Below are 22654 nucleotides of genomic sequence, written 5' to 3' on the forward strand. Positions count from 1 at the left end.
GCAGGCTCACACAACTGCTGCACGCTGCGGGAGGCAGCACAAGCTGCCCGGACCCGAGCCAAGGACCCGGGGTCAGGGGAACTGAGGCCGCCTGCAGGCTCACACAACTGCTGCACGCTGCGGGAGGCAGCACAAGCTGCCCAGACCCGAGCCAAGGAGCCCGGGGTCGGGGGAACTGAGGCCGCCAGCAGGCACACACAACTGCTGCACGCTGCGGGAGGCAGCACAAGCTGCCCAGACCCGAGCCAAGGAGCCCGGGGGTCGGGGGAACTGAGGCCGCCAGCAGGCTCACACAACTGCTGCACGCTGCGGGAGGCAGCACAAGCTGCCCAGACCCGAGCCAAGGAGCCCGGGGTCGGGGGAACTGAGGCCGCCCGCAGGCTCACACAACTGCTGCACGCTGCGGGAGGCAGCACAAGCTGCCCAGACCCGAGCCAAGGAGCTCGGGGTCGGGGGAACTGAGGCCGCCTGCAGGCTCACACAACTGCTGCACGCTGCGGGAGGCAGCACAAGCTGCCCGGACCCGAGCCAAGGAGCCCGGGGTCGGGGGAACTGAGGCCGCCCGCAGGCTCACACAACTGCTGCACGCTGCGGGACACAAGCTGCCCGGACCCGAGCCAAGGAGCTCGGGGTCGGGGGAACTGAGGCCGCCTGCAGGCTCACACAACTGCTGCACGCTGCGGGAGGCAGCACAAGCTGCCCAGAGCCGAGCCAAGGAGCCAGGGGTCGGGGGAACTGAGGCCGCCCGCAGGCTCACACAACTGCTGCACGCTGCGGGAGGCAGCTGCCCGGACCCGAGCCAAGGAGCCCGGGGTCGGGGGAACTGAGGCCGCCTGCAGACTCACACAACTGCTGCACGCTGCGGGAGGCAGCACAAGCTGCCCAGACCCGAGCCAAGGAGCTCGGGGTCGGGGGAACTGAGGCCGCCTGCAGACTCACACAACTGCTGCACGCTGCGGGAGGCAGCACAAGCTGCCCGGACCCGAGCCAAGGAGCCCGGGGTCGGGGGAACTGAGGCCGCCCGCAGACTCACACAACTGCTGCACGCTGCGGGAGGCAGCACAAGCTGCCCAGACCCGAGCCAAGGAGCTCGGGGTCAGGGGAACTGAGGCCGCCCGCAGGCTCACACAACTGCTGCACGCTGCGGGAGGCAGCACAAGCTGCCCAGAGCCGAGCCAAGGAGCCCGGAGTCGGGGGAACTGAGGCCGCCTGCAGGCTCACACAACTTCTGCACGCTGCGGGAGGCAGCACAAGCTGCCCAGACCCGAGCCAAGGAGCTCGGGGTCGGGGGAACTGAGGCCGCCCGCAGGCTCACACAACTGCTGCACGCTGCGGGAGGCAGCACAAGCTGCCCAGAGCCGAGCCAAGGAGCCCGGAGTCGGGGGAACTGAGGCCGCCTGCAGGCTCACACAACTTCTGCACGCTGCGGGAGGCAGCACAAGCTGCCCAGAGCCGAGCCAAGGAGCCAGGGGTCGGGGGAACTGAGGCCGCCTGCAGGCTCACACAACTGCTGCACGCTGCGGGAGGCAGCACAAGCTGCCCAGACCCGAGCCAAGGAGCTCGGGGTCAGGGGAACTGAGGCCGCCTGCAGGCTCACACAACTGCTGCACGCTGCGGGAGGCAGCACAAGCTGCCCAGACCCGAGCCAAGGAGCTCGGGGTCAGGGGGAACTGAGGCCGCCTGCAGGCTCACACAACTGCTGCACGCTGCGGGGAGGCAGCACAAGCTGCCCGGACCCGAGCCGAGGAGCTCGGGGTCGGGGGAACTGAGGCCGCCCGCAGGCTCACACAACTGCTGCACGCTGCGGGACACAAGCTGCCCAGACCCGAGCCAAGGAGCTCGGGGTCGGGGGAACTGAGGCCGCCCGCAGGCTCACACAACTTCTGCACGCTGCGGGAGGCGGCACAAGCTGCCCGGACCCGATCCAAGGAGCTCGGGGTCGGGGGAACTGAGGCTGCCTGCAGGCTCACACAACTTCTGCACGCTGCGGGACACAAGCTGCCCAGAGCCGAGACAAGGAGCCCGGGGTCGGGGGAACTGAGGCCGCCTGCAGGCTCACACAACTGCTGCACGCTGCGGGAGGCAGCACAAGCTGCCCAGACCCGATCCAAGGAGCCCGGGGTCGGGGGAGCTGAGGCCGCCTGCAGGCTCACACAACTGCTGCACGCTGCGGGAGGCAGCACAAGCTGCCCAGACCCGATCCAAGGAGCCCGGGGTCGGGGGAGCTGAGGCCGCCTGCAGGCTCACACAACTGCTGCACGCTGCGGGAGGCAGCACAAGCTGCCCAGACCCGATCCAAGGAGCCCGGGGTCGGGGGAGCTGAGGCCGCCCGCAGACTCACACAACTGCTGCACGCTGCGGGAGGCAGCACAAGCTGCCCAGACCCGATCCAAGGAGCCCGGGGTCAGGGGAACTGAGGCCGCCTGCAGGCTCACACAACTGCTGCACGCTGCGGGACACAAGCTGCCCAGACCCGAGCCAAGGAGCCCGGGGTCGGGGGAACTGAGGCCGCCTGCAGGCTCACACAACTGCTGCACGCTGCGGGAGGCAGCACAAGCTGCCCGGACCCGAGCCAAGGAGCTCGGGGTCGGGGGAACTGAGGCCGCCCGCAGGCTCACACAACTGCTGCACGCTGCGGGACACAAGCTGCCCAGACCCGAGCCAAGGAGCTCGGGGTCAGGGGAACTGAGGCCGCCTGCAGGCTCACACAACTGCTGCTCGCTGCGGGAGGCGGCACAAGCTGCCCGGACCCGAGCCAAGGAGCTCGGGGTCGGGGGAACTGAGGCCGCCCGCAGGCTCACACAACTGCTGCACGCTGCGGGAGGCAGCACAAGCTGCCCAGACCCGAGCCAAGGAGCCCGGGGTCGGGGGAACTGAGGCCGCCCGCAGGCTCACACAACTGCTGCACGCTGCGGGACACAAGCTGCCCAGAGCCGAGCCAAGGAGCTCGGGGTCGGGGGAACTGAGGCCGCCTGCAGGCTCACACAACCGCTGCTCGCTGCGGGAGGCAGCACAAGCTGCCCAGACCCGAGCCAAGGAGCCCGGGGTCGGGGGAACTGAGGCCGCCTGCAGGCTCACACAACTGCTGCACGCTGCGGGAGGCAGCACAAGCTGCCCAGACCCGATCCAAGGAGCCCGGGGTCGGGGGAACTGAGGCCGCCCGCAGGCTCACACAACTGCTGCACGCTGCGGGAGGCAGCACAAGCTGCCCGGACCCGAGCCAAGGAGCTCGGGGTCAGGGGGAACTGAGGCTGCCTGCAGGCTCACACAACTTCTGCACGGTGCGGGACACAAGATGCCCAGACCCGAGCCAAGGAGCTCGGGGTCAGGGGAACAGAGGCCGCCTGCAGGCTCCCACAACTGCTGCACGCTGCGGGACACAAGCTGCCCAGACCCGATCCAAGGAGCCCGGGGTCGGGGGAACTGAGGCCGCCCGCAGGCTCACACAACTGCTGCACGCTGCGGGAGGCAGCACAAGCTGCCCAGACCCGAGCCAAGGAGCCCGGGGTCGGGGGAACTGAGGCCGCCCGCAGGCTCACACAACTGCTGCACGCTGCGGGAGGCAGCACAAGCTGCCCAGACCCGAGCCAAGGAGCCCGGCGTCGGGGGAACTGAGGCCGCCCGCAGGCTCACACAACTGCTGCACGCTGCGGGAGGCAGCACAAGCTGCCCAGACCCGAGCCAAGGAGCCCGGGGTCGGGGGAACTGAGGCCGCCCGCAGGCTCACACAACTGCTGCACGCTGCGGGAGGCAGCACAAGCTGCCCAGACCCGAGCCAAGGAGCTCGGGGTCAGGGGAACTGAGGCCGCCTGCAGACTCACACAACTGCTGCACGCTGCGGGAGGCAGCACAAGCTGCCCAGACCCGAGCCAAGGAGCCCGGGGGTCGGGGGAACTGAGGCCGCCCGCAGGCTCACACAACTGCTGCACGCTGCGGGAGGCAGCACAAGCTGCCCAGACCCGAGCCAAGGAGCTCGGAGTCGGGGGAACTGAGGCCGCCCGCAGGCTCACACAACTGCTGCACGCTGCGGGACACAAGCTGCCCAGACCCGAGCCAAGGAGCTCGGGGTCGGGGGAACTGAGGCCGCCTCCAGGCTCACACAACTGCTGCACGCTACGGGAGGCAGCACAAGCTGCCCAGACCCGATCCATGGAGCCCAGGGTCGGGGGAACTGAGGCCGCCTGCAGACTCACACAACTGCTGCACGCTGCGGGAGGCAGCACAAGCTGCCCAGACCCGAGCCAAGGAGCTCGGGGTCAGGGGAACTGAGGCCGCCTGCAGGCTCACACAACTGCTGCACGCTGCGGGACACAAGCTGCCCAGAGCCGAGCCAAAGAGCCCGGGGTCGGGGGAACTGAGGCCGCCTCCAGGCTCACACAACTGCTGCACGCTGCGGGAGGCAGCACAAGCTGCCCACACCCGAGCCAAGGACCCGGGGTCGGGGGAACTGAGGCCGCCTGCAGGCTCACACAACTGCTGCACGGTGCGGGATACAAGCTGCCCAGACCCGATCCATGGAGCCCGGGGTCGGGGGAACTGAGGCCGCCTGCAGGCTCACACAACTGCTGCACGCTGCGGGAGGCAGCACAAGCTGCCCAGACCCGAGCCAAGGAGCTCGGGGTCAGGGGAACTGAGGCCGCCCGCAGGCTCACACAACTGCTGCACGCTGCGGGAGGCAGCACAAGCTGCCCAGAGCCGAGCCAAGGAGCCCGGAGTCGGGGGAACTGAGGCCGCCTGCAGGCTCACACAACTGCTGCACGCTGCGGGACACAAGCTGCCCAGACCCGAGCCAAGGAGCTCGGGGTCGGGGGAACTGAGGCCGCCTGCAGGCTCACACAACTGCAGCACGCTGCGGGAGGCAGCACAAGCTGCCCAGACCCGAGCCAAGGAGCTCGGGGTCGGGGGAACTGAGGCCGCCCGCAGGCTCACACAACTGCTGCACGCTGCGGGAGGCAGCACAAGCTGCCCAGAGCCGAGCCAAGGAGCCCGGAGTCGGGGGAACTGAGGCCGCCTGCAGGCTCACACAACTTCTGCACGCTGCGGGAGGCAGCACAAGCTGCCCAGAGCCGAGCCAAGGAGCCAGGGGTCGGGGGAACTGAGGCCGCCTGCAGGCTCACACAACTGCTGCACGCTGCGGGAGGCAGCACAAGCTGCCCAGACCCGAGCCAAGGAGCTCGGGGTCAGGGGAACTGAGGCCGCCTGCAGGCTCACACAACTGCTGCACGCTGCGGGAGGCAGCACAAGCTGCCCAGACCCGAGCCAAGGAGCTCGGGGTCAGGGGAACTGAGGCCGCCTGCAGGCTCACACAACTGCTGCACGCTGCGGGAGGCAGCACAAGCTGCCCGGACCCGAGCCAAGGAGCCCGGGGTCAGGGGAACTGAGGCCGCCCGCAGGCTCACACAACTGCTGCAAGCTCCGGGAGGCAGCACAAGCTGCCCAGACCCGAGCCAAGGAGCTCGGGGTCGGGGGAACTGAGGCCGCCCGCAGGCTCACACAACTGCTGCACGCTCCGGGAGGCAGCACAAGCTGCCCAGACCCGAGCCAAGGAGCTCGGGGTCGGGGGAACTGAGGCCGCCTGCAGGCTCACACAACTGCTGCACGCTCCGGGAGGCAGCACAAGCTGCCCAGACCCGAGCCAAGGAGCTCGGGGTCGGGGGAACTGAGGCCGCCCGCAGGCTCACACAACTGCTGCACGCTGCGGGAGGCGGCACAAGCTGCCCAGACCCGAGCCGAGGAGCTCGGGGTCGGGGGAACTGAGGCCGCCCGCAGGCTCACACAACTGCTGCACGCTGCGGGACACAAGCTGCCCAGACCCGAGCCAAGGAGCTCGGGGTCGGGGGAACTGAGGCCGCCCGCAGGCTCACACAACTTCTGCACGCTGCGGGAGGCGGCACAAGCTGCCCGGACCCGATGCAAGGAGCTCGGGGTCGGGGGAACTGAGGCTGCCTGCAGGCTCACACAACTTCTGCACGCTGCGGGACACAAGCTGCCCAGAGCCGAGACAAGGAGCCCGGGGTCGGGGGAACTGAGGCCGCCTGCAGGCTCACACAACTGCTGCACGCTGCGGGAGGCAGCACAAGCTGCCCAGACCCGATCCAAGGAGCCCGGGGTCGGGGGAGCTGAGGCCGCCTGCAGGCTCACACAACTGCTGCACGCTGCGGGAGGCAGCACAAGCTGCCCAGACCCGATCCAAGGAGCCCGGGGTCGGGGGAGCTGAGGCCGCCTGCAGGCTCACACAACTGCTGCACGCTGCGGGAGGCAGCACAAGCTGCCCAGACCCGATCCAAGGAGCCCGGGGTCGGGGGAGCTGAGGCCGCCCGCAGACTCACACAACTGCTGCACGCTGCGGGAGGCAGCACAAGCTGCCCAGACCCGATCCAAGGAGCCCGGGGTCAGGGGAACTGAGGCCGCCTGCAGGCTCACACAACTGCTGCACGCTGCGGGACACAAGCTGCCCAGACCCGAGCCAAGGAGCCCGGGGTCGGGGGAACTGAGGCCGCCTGCAGGCTCACACAACTGCTGCACGCTGCGGGAGGCAGCACAAGCTGCCCGGACCCGAGCCAAGGAGCTCGGGGTCGGGGGAACTGAGGCCGCCCGCAGGCTCACACAACTGCTGCACGCTGCGGGACACAAGCTGCCCAGACCCGAGCCAAGGAGCTCGGGGTCAGGGGAACTGAGGCCGCCTGCAGGCTCACACAACTGCTGCTCGCTGCGGGAGGCGGCACAAGCTGCCCGGACCCGAGCCAAGGAGCTCGGGGTCGGGGGAACTGTGGCCGCCCGCAGGCTCACACAACTGCTGCACGCTGCGGGAGGCAGCACAAGCTGCCCAGACCCGAGCCAAGGAGCCCGGGGTCGGGGGAACTGAGGCCGCCCGCAGGCTCACACAACTGCTGCACGCTGCGGGACACAAGCTGCCCAGAGCCGAGCCAAGGAGCTCGGGGTCGGGGGGAACTGAGGCCGCCTGCAGGCTCACACAACCGCTGCTCGCTGCGGGAGGCAGCACAAGCTGCCCAGACCCGAGCCAAGGAGCCCGGGGTCGGGGGAACTGAGGCCGCCTGCAGGCTCACACAACTGCTGCACGCTGCGGGAGGCAGCACAAGCTGCCCAGACCCGATCCAAGGAGCCCGGGGTCGGGGGAACTGAGGCCGCCCGCAGGCTCACACAACTGCTGCACGCTGCGGGAGGCAGCACAAGCTGCCCGGACCCGAGCCAAGGAGCTCGGGGTCAGGGGGAACTGAGGCTGCCTGCAGGCTCACACAACTTCTGCACGGTGCGGGACACAAGATGCCCAGACCCGAGCCAAGGAGCTCGGGGTCAGGGGAACAGAGGCCGCCTGCAGGCTCCCACAACTGCTGCACGCTGCGGGACACAAGCTGCCCAGACCCGATCCAAGGAGCCCGGGGTCGGGGGAACTGAGGCCGCCCGCAGGCTCACACAACTGCTGCACGCTGCGGGAGGCAGCACAAGCTGCCCAGACCCGAGCCAAGGAGCCCGGGGTCGGGGGAACTGAGGCCGCCCGCAGGCTCACACAACTGCTGCACGCTGCGGGAGGCAGCACAAGCTGCCCAGACCCGAGCCAAGGAGCCCGGCGTCGGGGGAACTGAGGCCGCCCGCAGGCTCACACAACTGCTGCACGCTGCGGGAGGCAGCACAAGCTGCCCAGACCCGAGCCAAGGAGCCCGGGGTCGGGGGAACTGAGGCCGCCCGCAGGCTCACACAACTGCTGCACGCTGCGGGAGGCAGCACAAGCTGCCCAGACCCGAGCCAAGGAGCTCGGGGTCAGGGGAACTGAGGCCGCCTGCAGACTCACACAACTGCTGCACGCTGCGGGAGGCAGCACAAGCTGCCCAGACCCGAGCCAAGGAGCCCGGGGTCGGGGGAACTGAGGCCGCCTGCAGGCTCACACAACTGCTGCACGCTGCGGAAGGCAGCACAAGCTGCCCAGAGCCGAGCCAAGGAGCCCGGGGTCAGGGGAACTGAGGCCGCCCGCAGGCTCACACAACTGCTGCACGCTGCGGGAGGCAGCACAAGCTGCCCAGACCCGAGCCAAGGAGCTCGGAGTCGGGGGAACTGAGGCCGCCCGCAGGCTCACACAACTGCTGCACGCTGCGGGACACAAGCTGCCCAGACCCGAGCCAAGGAGCTCGGGGTCGGGGGAACTGAGGCCGCCTCCAGGCTCACACAACTGCTGCACGCTACGGGAGGCAGCACAAGCTGCCCAGACCCGATCCATGGAGCCCAGGGTCGGGGGAACTGAGGCCGCCTGCAGACTCACACAACTGCTGCACGCTGCGGGAGGCAGCACAAGCTGCCCAGACCCGAGCCAAGGAGCTCGGGGTCAGGGGAACTGAGGCCGCCTGCAGGCTCACACAACTGCTGCACGCTGCGGGACACAAGCTGCCCAGAGCCGAGCCAAAGAGCCCGGGGTCGGGGGAACTGAGGCCGCCTCCAGGCTCACACAACTGCTGCACGCTGCGGGAGGCAGCACAAGCTGCCCACACCCGAGCCAAGGACCCGGGGTCGGGGGAACTGAGGCCGCCTGCAGGCTCACACAACTGCTGCACGGTGCGGGATACAAGCTGCCCAGACCCGATCCATGGAGCCCGGGGTCGGGGGAACTGAGGCCGCCTGCAGGCTCACACAACTGCTGCACGCTGCGGGAGGCAGCACAAGCTGCCCAGACCCGAGCCAAGGAGCTCGGGGTCAGGGGAACTGAGGCCGCCCGCAGGCTCACACAACTGCTGCACGCTGCGGGAGGCAGCACAAGCTGCCCAGAGCCGAGCCAAGGAGCCCGGAGTCGGGGGAACTGAGGCCGCCTGCAGGCTCACACAACTTCTGCACGCTGCGGGAGGCAGCACAAGCTGCCCAGACCCGAGCCAAGGAGCTCGGGGTCGGGGGAACTGAGGCCGCCCGCAGGCTCACACAACTGCTGCACGCTGCGGGAGGCAGCACAAGCTGCCCAGAGCCGAGCCAAGGAGCCCGGAGTCGGGGGAACTGAGGCCGCCTGCAGGCTCATACAACTGCTGCACGCTGCGGGAGGCAGCACAAGCTGCCCAGACCCGAGCCAAGGAGCTCGGGGTCAGGGGAACTGAGGCCGCCTGCAGGCTCACACAACTGCTGCACGCTGCGGGAGGCAGCACAAGCTGCCCAGAGCCGAGCCAAGGAGCCAGGGGTCGGGGGAACTGAGGCCGCCTGCAGGCTCACACAACTGCTGCACGCTGCGGGAGGCAGCACAAGCTGCCCAGACCCGAGCCAAGGAGCTCGGGGTCAGGGGAACTGAGGCCGCCTGCAGGCTCACACAACTGCTGCACGCTGCGGGAGGCAGCACAAGCTGCCCAGACCCGAGCCAAGGAGCTCGGGGTCAGGGGAACTGAGGCCGCCTGCAGGCTCACACAACTGCTGCACGCTGCGGGAGGCAGCACAAGCTGCCCGGACCCGAGCCAAGGAGCCCGGGGTCAGGGGAACTGAGGCCGCCCGCAGGCTCACACAACTGCTGCAAGCTCCGGGAGGCAGCACAAGCTGCCCAGACCCGAGCCAAGGAGCTCGGGGTCGGGGGAACTGAGGCCGCCCGCAGGCTCACACAACTGCTGCACGCTCCGGGAGGCAGCACAAGCTGCCCAGACCCGAGCCAAGGAGCCCGGGGTCAGGGGAACTGAGGCCGCCCGCAGGCTCACACAACTGCTGCAAGCTCCGGGAGGCAGCACAAGCTGCCCAGACCCGAGCCAAGGAGCTCGGGGTCGGGGGAACTGAGGCCGCCTGCAGGCTCACACAACTGCTGCACGCTCCGGGAGGCAGCACAAGCTGCCCAGACCCGAGCCAAGGAGCTCGGGGTCGGGGGAACTGAGGCCGCCCGCAGGCTCACACAACTTCTGCACGCTGCGGGAGGCGGCACAAGCTGCCCGGACCCGATCCAAGGAGCTCGGGGTCGGGGGAACTGAGGCCGCCTGCAGGCTCACACAACTTCTGCACGCTGCGGGACACAAGCTGCCCAGAGCCGAGACAAGGAGCCCGGGGTCGGGGGAACTGAGGCCGCCTGCAGGCTCACACAACTGCTGCACGCTGCGGGAGGCAGCACAAGCTGCCCAGACCCGATCCAAGGAGCCCGGGGTCAGGGGAACTGAGGCCGCCTGCAGGCTCACACAACTGCTGCACGCTGCGGGACACAAGCTGCCCAGACCCGAGCCAAGGAGCCCGGGGTCGGGGGAACTGAGGCCGCCTGCAGGCTCACACAACTGCTGCACGCTGCGGGAGGCAGCACAAGCTGCCCGGACCCGAGCCAAGGAGCTCGGGGTCGGGGGAACTGAGGCCGCCCGCAGGCTCACACAACTGCTGCACGCTGCGGGACACAAGCTGCCCAGACCCGAGCCAAGGAGCTCGGGGTCAGGGGAACTGAGGCCGCCTGCAGGCTCACACAACTGCTGCTCGCTGCGGGAGGCGGCACAAGCTGCCCGGACCCGAGCCAAGGAGCTCGGGGTCGGGGGAACTGAGGCCGCCCGCAGGCTCACACAACTGCTGCACGCTGCGGGAGGCAGCACAAGCTGCCCAGACCCGAGCCAAGGAGCCCGGGGTCGGGGGAACTGAGGCCGCCCGCAGGCTCACACAACTGCTGCACGCTGCGGGACACAAGCTGCCCAGAGCCGAGCCAAGGAGCCCGGGGTTGGGGGAACTGAGGCCGCCTGCAGGCTCACACAACTGCTGCACGCTGCGGGACACAAGCTGCCCAGACCCGAGCCAAGGAGCTCGGGGTCAGGGGAACTGAGGCCGCCCGCAGGCTCACACAACTGCTGCACGCTGCGGGAGGCAGCACAAGCTGCCCAGACCCGAGCCAAGGAGCTCGGGGTCGGGGGAACTGAGGCCGCCTGCAGGCTCACACAACCGCTGCTCGCTGCGGGAGGCAGCACAAGCTGCCCAGACCCGAGCCAAGGAGCTCGGGGTCGGGGGAACTGAGGCCGCCTGCAGGCTCACACAACTGCTGCACGCTGCGGGAGGCAGCACAAGCTGCCCAGACCCGATCCAAGGAGCCCGGGGTCGGGGGAACTGAGGCCGCCCGCAGGCTCACACAACTGCTGCACGCTGCGGGAGGCAGCACAAGCTGCCCGGACCCGAGCCAAGGAGCTCGGGGTCAGGGGGAACTGAGGCTGCCTGCAGGCTCACACAACTTCTGCACGGTGCGGGACACAAGATGCCCAGACCCGAGCCAAGGAGCTCGGGGTCAGGGGAACAGAGGCCGCCTGCAGGCTCCCACAACTGCTGCACGCTGCGGGACACAAGCTGCCCAGACCCGATCCAAGGAGCCCGGGGTCGGGGGAACTGAGGCCGCCCGCAGGCTCACACAACTGCTGCACGCTGCGGGAGGCAGCACAAGCTGCCCAGACCCGAGCCAAGGAGCCCGGGGTCGGGGGAACTGAGGCCGCCCGCAGGCTCACACAACTGCTGCACGCTGCGGGAGGCAGCACAAGCTGCCCAGACCCGAGCCAAGGAGCCCGGCGTCGGGGGAACTGAGGCCGCCCGCAGGCTCACACAACTGCTGCACGCTGCGGGAGGCAGCACAAGCTGCCCAGACCCGAGCCAAGGAGCCCGGGGTCGGGGGAACTGAGGCCGCCTGCAGGCTCACACAACTGCTGCACGCTGCGGGAGGCAGCACAAGCTGCCCAGAGCCGAGCCAAGGAGCCCGGGGTCAGGGGAACTGAGGCCGCCCGCAGGCTCACAAAACTTCTGCACGCTGCGGGAGGCAGCACAAGCTGCCCAGACCCGAGCCAAGGAGCCCGGCGTCGGGGGAACTGAGGCCGCCCGCAGGCTCACACAACTGCTGCACGCTGCGGGAGGCAGCACAAGCTGCCCAGACCCGAGCCAAGGAGCCCGGGGTCGGGGGAACTGAGGCCGCCTGCAGGCTCACACAACTGCTGCACGCTGCGGGAGGCAGCACAAGCTGCCCAGAGCCGAGCCAAGGAGCCCGGGGTCAGGGGAACTGAGGCCGCCCGCAGGCTCACAAAACTTCTGCACGCTGCGGGAGGCAGCACAAGCTGCCCAGACCCGAGCCAAGGAGCTCGGAGTCGGGGGAACTGAGGCCGCCCGCAGGCTCACACAACTGCTGCACGCTGCGGGAGGCAGCACAAGCTGCCCAGACCCGAGCCAAGGAGCTCGGAGTCGGGGGAACTGAGGCCGCCCGCAGGCTCACACAACTGCTGCACGCTGCGGGACACAAGCTGCCCAGACCCGAGCCAAGGAGCTCGGGGTCGGGGGAACTGAGGCCGCCTCCAGGCTCACACAACTGCTGCACGCTACGGGAGGCAGCACAAGCTGCCCAGACCCGATCCATGGAGCCCAGGGTCGGGGGAACTGAGGCCGCCTGCAGACTCACACAACTGCTGCACGCTGCGGGAGGCAGCACAAGCTGCCCAGACCCGAGCCAAGGAGCTCGGGGTCAGGGGAACTGAGGCCGCCTGCAGGCTCACACAACTGCTGCACGCTGCGGGACACAAGCTGCCCAGAGCCGAGCCAAAGAGCCCGGGGTCGGGGGAACTGAGGCCGCCTCCAGGCTCACACAACTGCTGCACGCTGCGGGAGGCAGCACAAGCTGCCCACACCCGAGCCAAGGACCCGGGGTCGGGGGAACTGAGGCCGCCTGCAGGCTCACACAACTGCTGCACGGTGCGGGATACAAGCTGCCCAGACCCGATCCATGGAGCCCGGGGTCGGGGGAACTGAGGCCGCCTGCAGGCTCACACAACTGCTGCACGCTGCGGGAGGCAGCACAAGCTGCCCAGACCCGAGCCAAGGAGCTCGGGGTCAGGGGAACTGAGGCCGCCCGCAGGCTCACACAACTGCTGCACGCTGCGGGAGGCAGCACAAGCTGCCCGGACCCGAGCCAAGGAGCCCGGAGTCGGGGGAACTGAGGCCGCCTGCAGGCTCACACAACTTCTGCACGCTGCGGGAGGCAGCACAAGCTGCCCAGACCCGAGCCAAGGAGCCCGGAGTCGGGGGAACTGAGGCCGCCTGCAGGCTCACACAACTGCTGCACGCTGCGGGAGGCAGCACAAGCTGCCCAGACCCGAGCCAAGGAGCTCGGGGTCGGGGGAACTGAGGCCGCCTGCAGGCTCACACAACTTCTGCACGCTGCGGGAGGCAGCACAAGCTGCCCAGACCCGAGCCAAGGAGCCCGGAGTCGGGGGAACTGAGGCCGCCTGCAGGCTCACACAACTTCTGCACGCTGCGGGAGGCAGCACAAGCTGCCCAGACCCGAGCCAAGGAGCTCGGGGTCGGGGGAACTGAGGCCGCCCGCAGGCTCACACAACTGCTGCACGCTGCGGGAGGCAGCACAAGCTGCCCAGAGCCGAGCCAAGGAGCCCGGAGTCGGGGGAACTGAGGCCGCCTGCAGGCTCACACAACTTCTGCACGCTGCGGGAGGCAGCACAAGCTGCCCAGAGCCGAGCCAAGGAGCCAGGGGTCGGGGGAACTGAGGCCGCCTGCAGACTCACACAACTGCTGCACGCTGCGGGACACAAGCTGCCCGGACCCGAGTCAAGGAGCTCGGGGTCGGGGGAACTGAGGCCGCCTGCAGGCTCACACAACTGCTGCACGCTGCGGGAGGCAGCACAAGCTGCCCAGACCCGAGCCAAGGAGCTCGGGGTCAGGGGAACTGAGGCCGCCTGCAGGCTCACACAACTGCTGCACGCTGCGGGAGGCAGCACAAGCTGCCCAGACCCGAGCCAAGGAGCCCGGGGTCGGGGGAACTGAGGCCGCCTGCAGGCTCACACAACTGCTGCACGCTGCGGGAGGCAGCACAAGCTGCCCAGACCCGAGCCAAGGAGCTCGGGGTCAGGGGAACTGAGGCCGCCTGCAGGCTCACACAACTGCTGCACGCTGCGGGAGGCAGCACAAGCTGCCCAGACCCGAGCCAAGGAGCTCGGGGTCAGGGGAACTGAGGCCGCCTGCAGGCTCACACAACTGCTGCACGCTGCGGGAGGCAGCACAAGCTGCCCGGACCCGAGCCAAGGAGCCCGGGGTCAGGGGAACTGAGGCCGCCCGCAGGCTCACACAACTGCTGCAAGCTCCGGGAGGCAGCACAAGCTGCCCAGACCCGAGCCAAGGAGCTCGGGGTCGGGGGAACTGAGGCCGCCCGCAGGCTCACACAACTGCTGCACGCTCCGGGAGGCAGCACAAGCTGCCCAGACCCGAGCCAAGGAGCTCGGGGTCGGGGGAACTGAGGCCGCCTGCAGGCTCACACAACTGCTGCACGCTCCGGGAGGCAGCACAAGCTGCCCAGACCCGAGCCAAGGAGCTCGGGGTCGGGGGAACTGAGGCCGCCCGCAGGCTCACACAACTGCTGCACGCTGCGGGAGGCGGCACAAGCTGCCCAGACCCGAGCCGAGGAGCTCGGGGTCGGGGGAACTGAGGCCGCCCGCAGGCTCACACAACTGCTGCACGCTGCGGGACACAAGCTGCCCAGACCCGAGCCAAGGAGCTCGGGGTCGGGGGAACTGAGGCCGCCCGCAGGCTCACACAACTTCTGCACGCTGCGGGAGGCGGCACAAGCTGCCCGGACCCGATCCAAGGAGCTCGGGGTCGGGGGAACTGAGGCTGCCTGCAGGCTCACACAACTTCTGCACGCTGCGGGACACAAGCTGCCCAGAGCCGAGACAAGGAGCCCGGGGTCGGGGGAACTGAGGCCGCCTGCAGGCTCACACAACTGCTGCACGCTGCGGGAGGCAGCACAAGCTGCCCAGACCCGATCCAAGGAGCCCGGGGTCGGGGGAGCTGAGGCCGCCTGCAGGCTCACACAACTGCTGCACGCTGCGGGAGGCAGCACAAGCTGCCCAGACCCGATCCAAGGAGCCCGGGGTCGGGGGAGCTGAGGCCGCCTGCAGGCTCACACAACTGCTGCACGCTGCGGGAGGCAGCACAAGCTGCCCAGACCCGATCCAAGGAGCCCGGGGTCGGGGGAGCTGAGGCCGCCCGCAGACTCACACAACTGCTGCACGCTGCGGGAGGCAGCACAAGCTGCCCAGACCCGATCCAAGGAGCCCGGGGTCAGGGGAACTGAGGCCGCCTGCAGGCTCACACAACTGCTGCACGCTGCGGGACACAAGCTGCCCAGACCCGAGCCAAGGAGCCCGGGGTCGGGGGAACTGAGGCCGCCTGCAGGCTCACACAACTGCTGCACGCTGCGGGAGGCAGCACAAGCTGCCCGGACCCGAGCCAAGGAGCTCGGGGTCGGGGGAACTGAGGCCGCCCGCAGGCTCACACAACTGCTGCACGCTGCGGGACACAAGCTGCCCAGACCCGAGCCAAGGAGCTCGGGGTCAGGGGAACTGAGGCCGCCTGCAGGCTCACACAACTGCTGCTCGCTGCGGGAGGCGGCACAAGCTGCCCGGACCCGAGCCAAGGAGCTCGGGGTCGGGGGAACTGAGGCCGCCCGCAGGCTCACACAACTGCTGCACGCTGCGGGAGGCAGCACAAGCTGCCCAGACCCGAGCCAAGGAGCCCGGGGTCGGGGGAACTGAGGCCGCCCGCAGGCTCACACAACTGCTGCACGCTGCGGGACACAAGCTGCCCAGAGCCGAGCCAAGGAGCTCGGGGTCGGGGGAACTGAGGCCGCCTGCAGGCTCACACAACCGCTGCTCGCTGCGGGAGGCAGCACAAGCTGCCCAGACCCGAGCCAAGGAGCCCGGGGTCGGGGGAACTGAGGCCGCCTGCAGGCTCACACAACTGCTGCACGCTGCGGGAGGCAGCACAAGCTGCCCAGACCCGATCCAAGGAGCCCGGGGTCGGGGGAACTGAGGCCGCCCGCAGGCTCACACAACTGCTGCACGCTGCGGGAGGCAGCACAAGCTGCCCAGACCCGAGCCAAGGAGCCCGGCGTCGGGGGAACTGAGGCCGCCCGCAGGCTCACACAACTGCTGCACGCTGCGGGAGGCAGCACAAGCTGCCCAGACCCGAGCCAAGGAGCCCGGGGTCGGGGGAACTGAGGCCGCCCGCAGGCTCACACAACTGCTGCACGCTGCGGGAGGCAGCACAAGCTGCCCAGACCCGAGCCAAGGAGCTCGGGGTCAGGGGAACTGAGGCCGCCTGCAGACTCACACAACTGCTGCACGCTGCGGGAGGCAGCACAAGCTGCCCAGACCCGAGCCAAGGAGCCCGGGGTCGGGGGAACTGAGGCCGCCTGCAGGCTCACACAACTGCTGCACGCTGCGGGAGGCAGCACAAGCTGCCCAGAGCCGAGCCAAGGAGCCCGGGGTCAGGGGAACTGAGGCCGCCCGCAGGCTCACACAACTGCTGCACGCTGCGGGAGGCAGCACAAGCTGCCCAGACCCGAGCCAAGGAGCTCGGAGTCGGGGGAACTGAGGCCGCCCGCAGGCTCACACAACTTCTGCACGCTGCGGGACACAAGCTGCCCAGACCCGAGCCAAGGAGCTCGGGGTCGGGGGAACTGAGGCCGCCTCCAGGCTCACACAACTGCTGCACGCTACGGGAGGCAGCACAAGCTGCCCAGACCCGATCCATGGAGCCCAGGGTCGGGGGAACTGAGGCCGCCTGCAGACTCACACAACTGCTGCACGCTGCGGGAGGCAGCACAAGCTGCCCAGACCCGAGCCAAGGAGCTCGGGGTCAGGGGAACTGAGGCCGCCTGCAGGCTCACACAACTGCTGCACGCTGCGGGACACAAGCTGCCCAGAGCCGAGCCAAAGAGCCCGGGGTCGGGGGAACTGAGGCCGCCTCCAGGCTCACACAACTGCTGCACGCTGCGGGAGGCAGCACAAGCTGCCCACACCCGAGCCAAGGACCCGGGGTCGGGGGAACTGAGGCCGCCTGCAGGCTCACACAACTGCTGCACGCTGCGGGATACAAGCTGCCCAGACCCGATCCATGGAGCCCGGGGTCGGGGGAACTGAGGCCGCCTGCAGGCTCACACAACTGCTGCACGCTGCGGGAGGCAGCACAAGCTGCCCAGACCCGAGCCAAGGAGCTCGGGGTCAGGGGAACTGAGGCCGCCCGCAGGCTCACACAACTGCTGCACGCTGCGGGAGGCAGCACAAGCTGCCCAGAGCCGAGCCAAGGAGCCCGGAGTCGGGGGAACTGAGGCCGCCTGCAGGCTCACACAACTTCTGCACGCTGCGGGAGGCAGCACAAGCTGCCCAGACCCGAGCCAAGGAGCTCGGGGTCGGGGGAACTGAGGCCGCCCGCAGGCTCACACAACTGCTGCACGCTGCGGGAGGCAGCACAAGCTGCCCAGAGCCGAGCCAAGGAGCCCGGAGTCGGGGGAACTGAGGCCGCCTGCAGGCTCACACAACTTCTGCACGCTGCGGGAGGCAGCACAAGCTGCCCAGAGCCGAGCCAAGGAGCCAGGGGTCGGGGGAACTGAGGCCGCCTGCAGGCTCACACAACTGCTGCACGCTGCGGGAGGCAGCACAAGCTGCCCAGACCCGAGCCAAGGAGCTCGGGGTCAGGGGAACTGAGGCCGCCTGCAGGCTCACACAACTGCTGCACGCTGCGGGAGGCAGCACAAGCTGCCCAGACCCGAGCCAAGGAGCTCGGGGTCAGGGGAACTGAGGCCGCCTGCAGGCTCACACAACTGCTGCACGCTGCGGGAGGCAGCACAAGCTGCCCAGACCCGAGCCAAGGAGCTCGGGGTCGGGGGAACTGAGGCCGCCCGCAGGCTCACACAACTGCTGCACGCTCCGGGAGGCAGCACAAGCTGCCCAGACCCGAGCCAAGGAGCTCGGGGTCGGGGGAACTGAGGCCGCCTGCAGGCTCACACAACTGCTGCACGCTCCGGGAGGCAGCACAAGCTGCCCAGACCCGAGCCAAGGAGCTCGGGGTCGGGGGAACTGAGGCCGCCCGCAGGCTCACACAACTGCTGCACGCTGCGGGAGGCGGCACAAGCTGCCCAGACCCGAGCCGAGGAGCTCGGGGTCGGGGGAACTGAGGCCGCCCGCAGGCTCACACAACTGCTGCACGCTGCGGGACACAAGCTGCCCAGACCCGAGCCAAGGAGCTCGGGGTCGGGGGAACTGAGGCCGCCCGCAGGCTCACACAACTTCTGCACGCTGCGGGAGGCGGCACAAGCTGCCCGGACCCGATCCAAGGAGCTCGGGGTCGGGGGAACTGAGGCTGCCTGCAGGCTCACACAACTTCTGCACGCTGCGGGACACAAGCTGCCCAGAGCCGAGACAAGGAGCCCGGGGTCGGGGGAACTGAGGCCGCCTGCAGGCTCACACAACTGCTGCACGCTGCGGGAGGCAGCACAAGCTGCCCAGACCCGATCCAAGGAGCCCGGGGTCGGGGGAGCTGAGGCCGCCTGCAGGCTCACACAACTGCTGCACGCTGCGGGAGGCAGCACAAGCTGCCCAGACCCGATCCAAGGAGCCCGGGGTCGGGGGAGCTGAGGCCGCCTGCAGGCTCACACAACTGCTGCACGCTGCGGGAGGCAGCACAAGCTGCCCAGACCCGATCCAAGGAGCCCGGGGTCGGGGGAGCTGAGGCCGCCCGCAGACTCACACAACTGCTGCACGCTGCGGGAGGCAGCACAAGCTGCCCAGACCCGATCCAAGGAGCCCGGGGTCAGGGGAACTGAGGCCGCCTGCAGGCTCACACAACTGCTGCACGCTGCGGGACACAAGCTGCCCAGACCCGAGCCAAGGAGCCCGGGGTCGGGGGAACTGAGGCCGCCTGCAGGCTCACACAACTGCTGCACGCTGCGGGAGGCAGCACAAGCTGCCCGGACCCGAGCCAAGGAGCTCGGGGTCGGGGGAACTGAGGCCGCCCGCAGGCTCACACAACTGCTGCACGCTGCGGGAGGCAGCACAAGCTGCCCGGACCCGAGCCGAGGAGCTCGGGGTCAGGGGAACTGAGGCCGCCCGCAGGCTCACACAACTGCTGCACGCTGCGGGACACAAGCTGCCCAGACCCGAGCCAAGGAGCTCGGGGTCAGGGGAACTGAGGCCGCCTGCAGGCTCACACAACTGCTGCTCGCTGCGGGAGGCGGCACAAGCTGCCCGGACCCGAGCCAAGGAGCTCGGGGTCGGGGGAACTGAGGCCGCCCGCAGGCTCACACAACTGCTGCACGCTGCGGGAGGCAGCACAAGCTGCCCAGACCCGAGCCAAGGAGCCCGGGGTCGGGGGAACTGAGGCCGCCCGCAGGCTCACACAACTGCTGCACGCTGCGGGACACAAGCTGCCCAGAGCCGAGCCAAGGAGCTCGGGGTCGGGGGAACTGAGGCCGCCTGCAGGCTCACACAACCGCTGCTCGCTGCGGGAGGCAGCACAAGCTGCCCGGACCCGATGCAAGGAGCTCGGGGTCGGGGGAACTGAGGCTGCCTGCAGGCTCACACAACTTCTGCACGCTGCGGGACACAAGCTGCCCAGAGCCGAGACAAGGAGCCCGGGGTCGGGGGAACTGAGGCCGCCTGCAGGCTCACACAACTGCTGCACGCTGCGGGAGGCAGCACAAGCTGCCCAGACCCGATCCAAGGAGCCCGGGGTCGGGGGAGCTGAGGCCGCCTGCAGGCTCACACAACTGCTGCACGCTGCGGGAGGCAGCACAAGCTGCCCAGACCCGATCCAAGGAGCCCGGGGTCGGGGGAGCTGAGGCCGCCTGCAGGCTCACACAACTGCTGCACGCTGCGGGAGGCAGCACAAGCTGCCCAGACCCGATCCAAGGAGCCCGGGGTCGGGGGAGCTGAGGCCGCCCGCAGACTCACACAACTGCTGCACGCTGCGGGAGGCAGCACAAGCTGCCCAGACCCGATCCAAGGAGCCCGGGGTCAGGGGAACTGAGGCCGCCTGCAGGCTCACACAACTGCTGCACGCTGCGGGACACAAGCTGCCCAGACCCGAGCCAAGGAGCCCGGGGTCGGGGGAACTGAGGCCGCCTGCAGGCTCACACAACTGCTGCACGCTGCGGGAGGCAGCACAAGCTGCCCGGACCCGAGCCAAGGAGCTCGGGGTCGGGGGAACTGAGGCCGCCCGCAGGCTCACACAACTGCTGCACGCTGCGGGACACAAGCTGCCCAGACCCGAGCCAAGGAGCTCGGGGTCAGGGGAACTGAGGCCGCCTGCAGGCTCACACAACTGCTGCTCGCTGCGGGAGGCGGCACAAGCTGCCCGGACCCGAGCCAAGGAGCTCGGGGTCGGGGGAACTGTGGCCGCCCGCAGGCTCACACAACTGCTGCACGCTGCGGGAGGCAGCACAAGCTGCCCAGACCCGAGCCAAGGAGCCCGGGGTCGGGGGAACTGAGGCCGCCCGCAGGCTCACACAACTGCTGCACGCTGCGGGACACAAGCTGCCCAGAGCCGAGCCAAGGAGCTCGGGGTCGGGGGAACTGAGGCCGCCTGCAGGCTCACACAACCGCTGCTCGCTGCGGGAGGCAGCACAAGCTGCCCAGACCCGAGCCAAGGAGCCCGGGGTCAGGGGAACTGAGGCCGCCTGCAGGCTCACACAACTGCTGCACGCTGCGGGAGGCAGCACAAGCTGCCCAGACCCGATCCAAGGAGCCCGGGGTCGGGGGAGCTGAGGCCGCCTGCAGGCTCACACAACTGCTGCACGCTGCGGGAGGCAGCACAAGCTGCCCAGACCCGATCCAAGGAGCCCGGGGTCGGGGGAACTGAGGCCGCCCGCAGGCTCACACAACTGCTGCACGCTGCGGGAGGCAGCACAAGCTGCCCGGACCCGAGCCAAGGAGCTCGGGGTCAGGGGGAACTGAGGCTGCCTGCAGGCTCACACAACTTCTGCACGGTGCGGGACACAAGATGCCCAGACCCGAGCCAAGGAGCTCGGGGTCAGGGGAACAGAGGCCGCCTGCAGGCTCCCACAACTGCTGCACGCTGCGGGACACAAGCTGCCCAGACCCGATCCAAGGAGCCCGGGGTCGGGGGAACTGAGGCCGCCCGCAGGCTCACACAACTGCTGCACGCTGCGGGAGGCAGCACAAGCTGCCCAGACCCGAGCCAAGGAGCCCGGGGTCGGGGGAACTGAGGCCGCCCGCAGGCTCACACAACTGCTGCACGCTGCGGGAGGCAGCACAAGCTGCCCAGACCCGAGCCAAGGAGCCCGGCGTCGGGGGAACTGAGGCCGCCCGCAGGCTCACACAACTGCTGCACGCTGCGGGAGGCAGCACAAGCTGCCCAGACCCGAGCCAAGGAGCCCGGGGTCGGGGGAACTGAGGCCGCCCGCAGGCTCACACAACTGCTGCACGCTGCGGGAGGCAGCACAAGCTGCCCAGACCCGAGCCAAGGAGCTCGGGGTCAGGGGAACTGAGGCCGCCTGCAGACTCACACAACTGCTGCACGCTGCGGGAGGCAGCACAAGCTGCCCAGACCCGAGCCAAGGAGCCCGGGGTCGGGGGAACTGAGGCCGCCTGCAGGCTCACACAACTGCTGCACGCTGCGGGAGGCAGCACAAGCTGCCCAGAGCCGAGCCAAGGAGCCCGGGGTCAGGGGAACTGAGGCCGCCCGCAGGCTCACACAACTGCTGCACGCTGCGGGAGGCAGCACAAGCTGCCCAGACCCGAGCCAAGGAGCTCGGAGTCGGGGGAACTGAGGCCGCCCGCAGGCTCACACAACTGCTGCACGCTGCGGGACACAAGCTGCCCAGACCCGAGCCAAGGAGCTCGGGGTCGGGGGAACTGAGGCCGCCTCCAGGCTCACACAACTGCTGCACGCTACGGGAGGCAGCACAAGCTGCCCAGACCCGATCCATGGAGCCCAGGGTCGGGGGAACTGAGGCCGCCTGCAGACTCACACAACTGCTGCACGCTGCGGGAGGCAGCACAAGCTGCCCAGACCCGAGCCAAGGAGCTCGGGGTCAGGGGAACTGAGGCCGCCTGCAGGCTCACACAACTGCTGCACGCTGCGGGACACAAGCTGCCCAGAGCCGAGCCAAAGAGCCCGGGGTCGGGGGAACTGAGGCCGCCTCCAGGCTCACACAACTGCTGCACGCTGCGGGAGGCAGCACAAGCTGCCCACACCCGAGCCAAGGACCCGGGGTCGGGGGAACTGAGGCCGCCTGCAGGCTCACACAACTGCTGCACGGTGCGGGATACAAGCTGCCCAGACCCGATCCATGGAGCCCGGGGTCGGGGGAACTGAGGCCGCCTGCAGGCTCACACAACTGCTGCACGCTGCGGGAGGCAGCACAAGCTGCCCAGACCCGAGCCAAGGAGCTCGGGGTCAGGGGAACTGAGGCCGCCCGCAGGCTCACACAACTGCTGCACGCTGCGGGAGGCAGCACAAGCTGCCCAGAGCCGAGCCAAGGAGCCCGGAGTCGGGGGAACTGAGGCCGCCTGCAGGCTCACACAACTTCTGCACGCTGCGGGAGGCAGCACAAGCTGCCCAGACCCGAGCCAAGGAGCTCGGGGTCGGGGGAACTGAGGCCGCCCGCAGGCTCACACAACTGCTGCACGCTGCGGGAGGCAGCACAAGCTGCCCAGAGCCGAGCCAAGGAGCCCGGAGTCGGGGGAACTGAGGCCGCCTGCAGGCTCATACAACTGCTGCACGCTGCGGGAGGCAGCACAAGCTGCCCAGACCCGAGCCAAGGAGCTCGGGGTCAGGGGAACTGAGGCCGCCTGCAGGCTCACACAACTGCTGCACGCTGCGGGAGGCAGCACAAGCTGCCCAGAGCCGAGCCAAGGAGCCAGGGGTCGGGGGAACTGAGGCC

Source organism: Hemitrygon akajei, unplaced genomic scaffold, assembly GCF_048418815.1.
Source record: "Hemitrygon akajei unplaced genomic scaffold, sHemAka1.3 Scf000110, whole genome shotgun sequence".
Classification (NCBI taxonomy): domain Eukaryota; kingdom Metazoa; phylum Chordata; class Chondrichthyes; order Myliobatiformes; family Dasyatidae; genus Hemitrygon; species Hemitrygon akajei.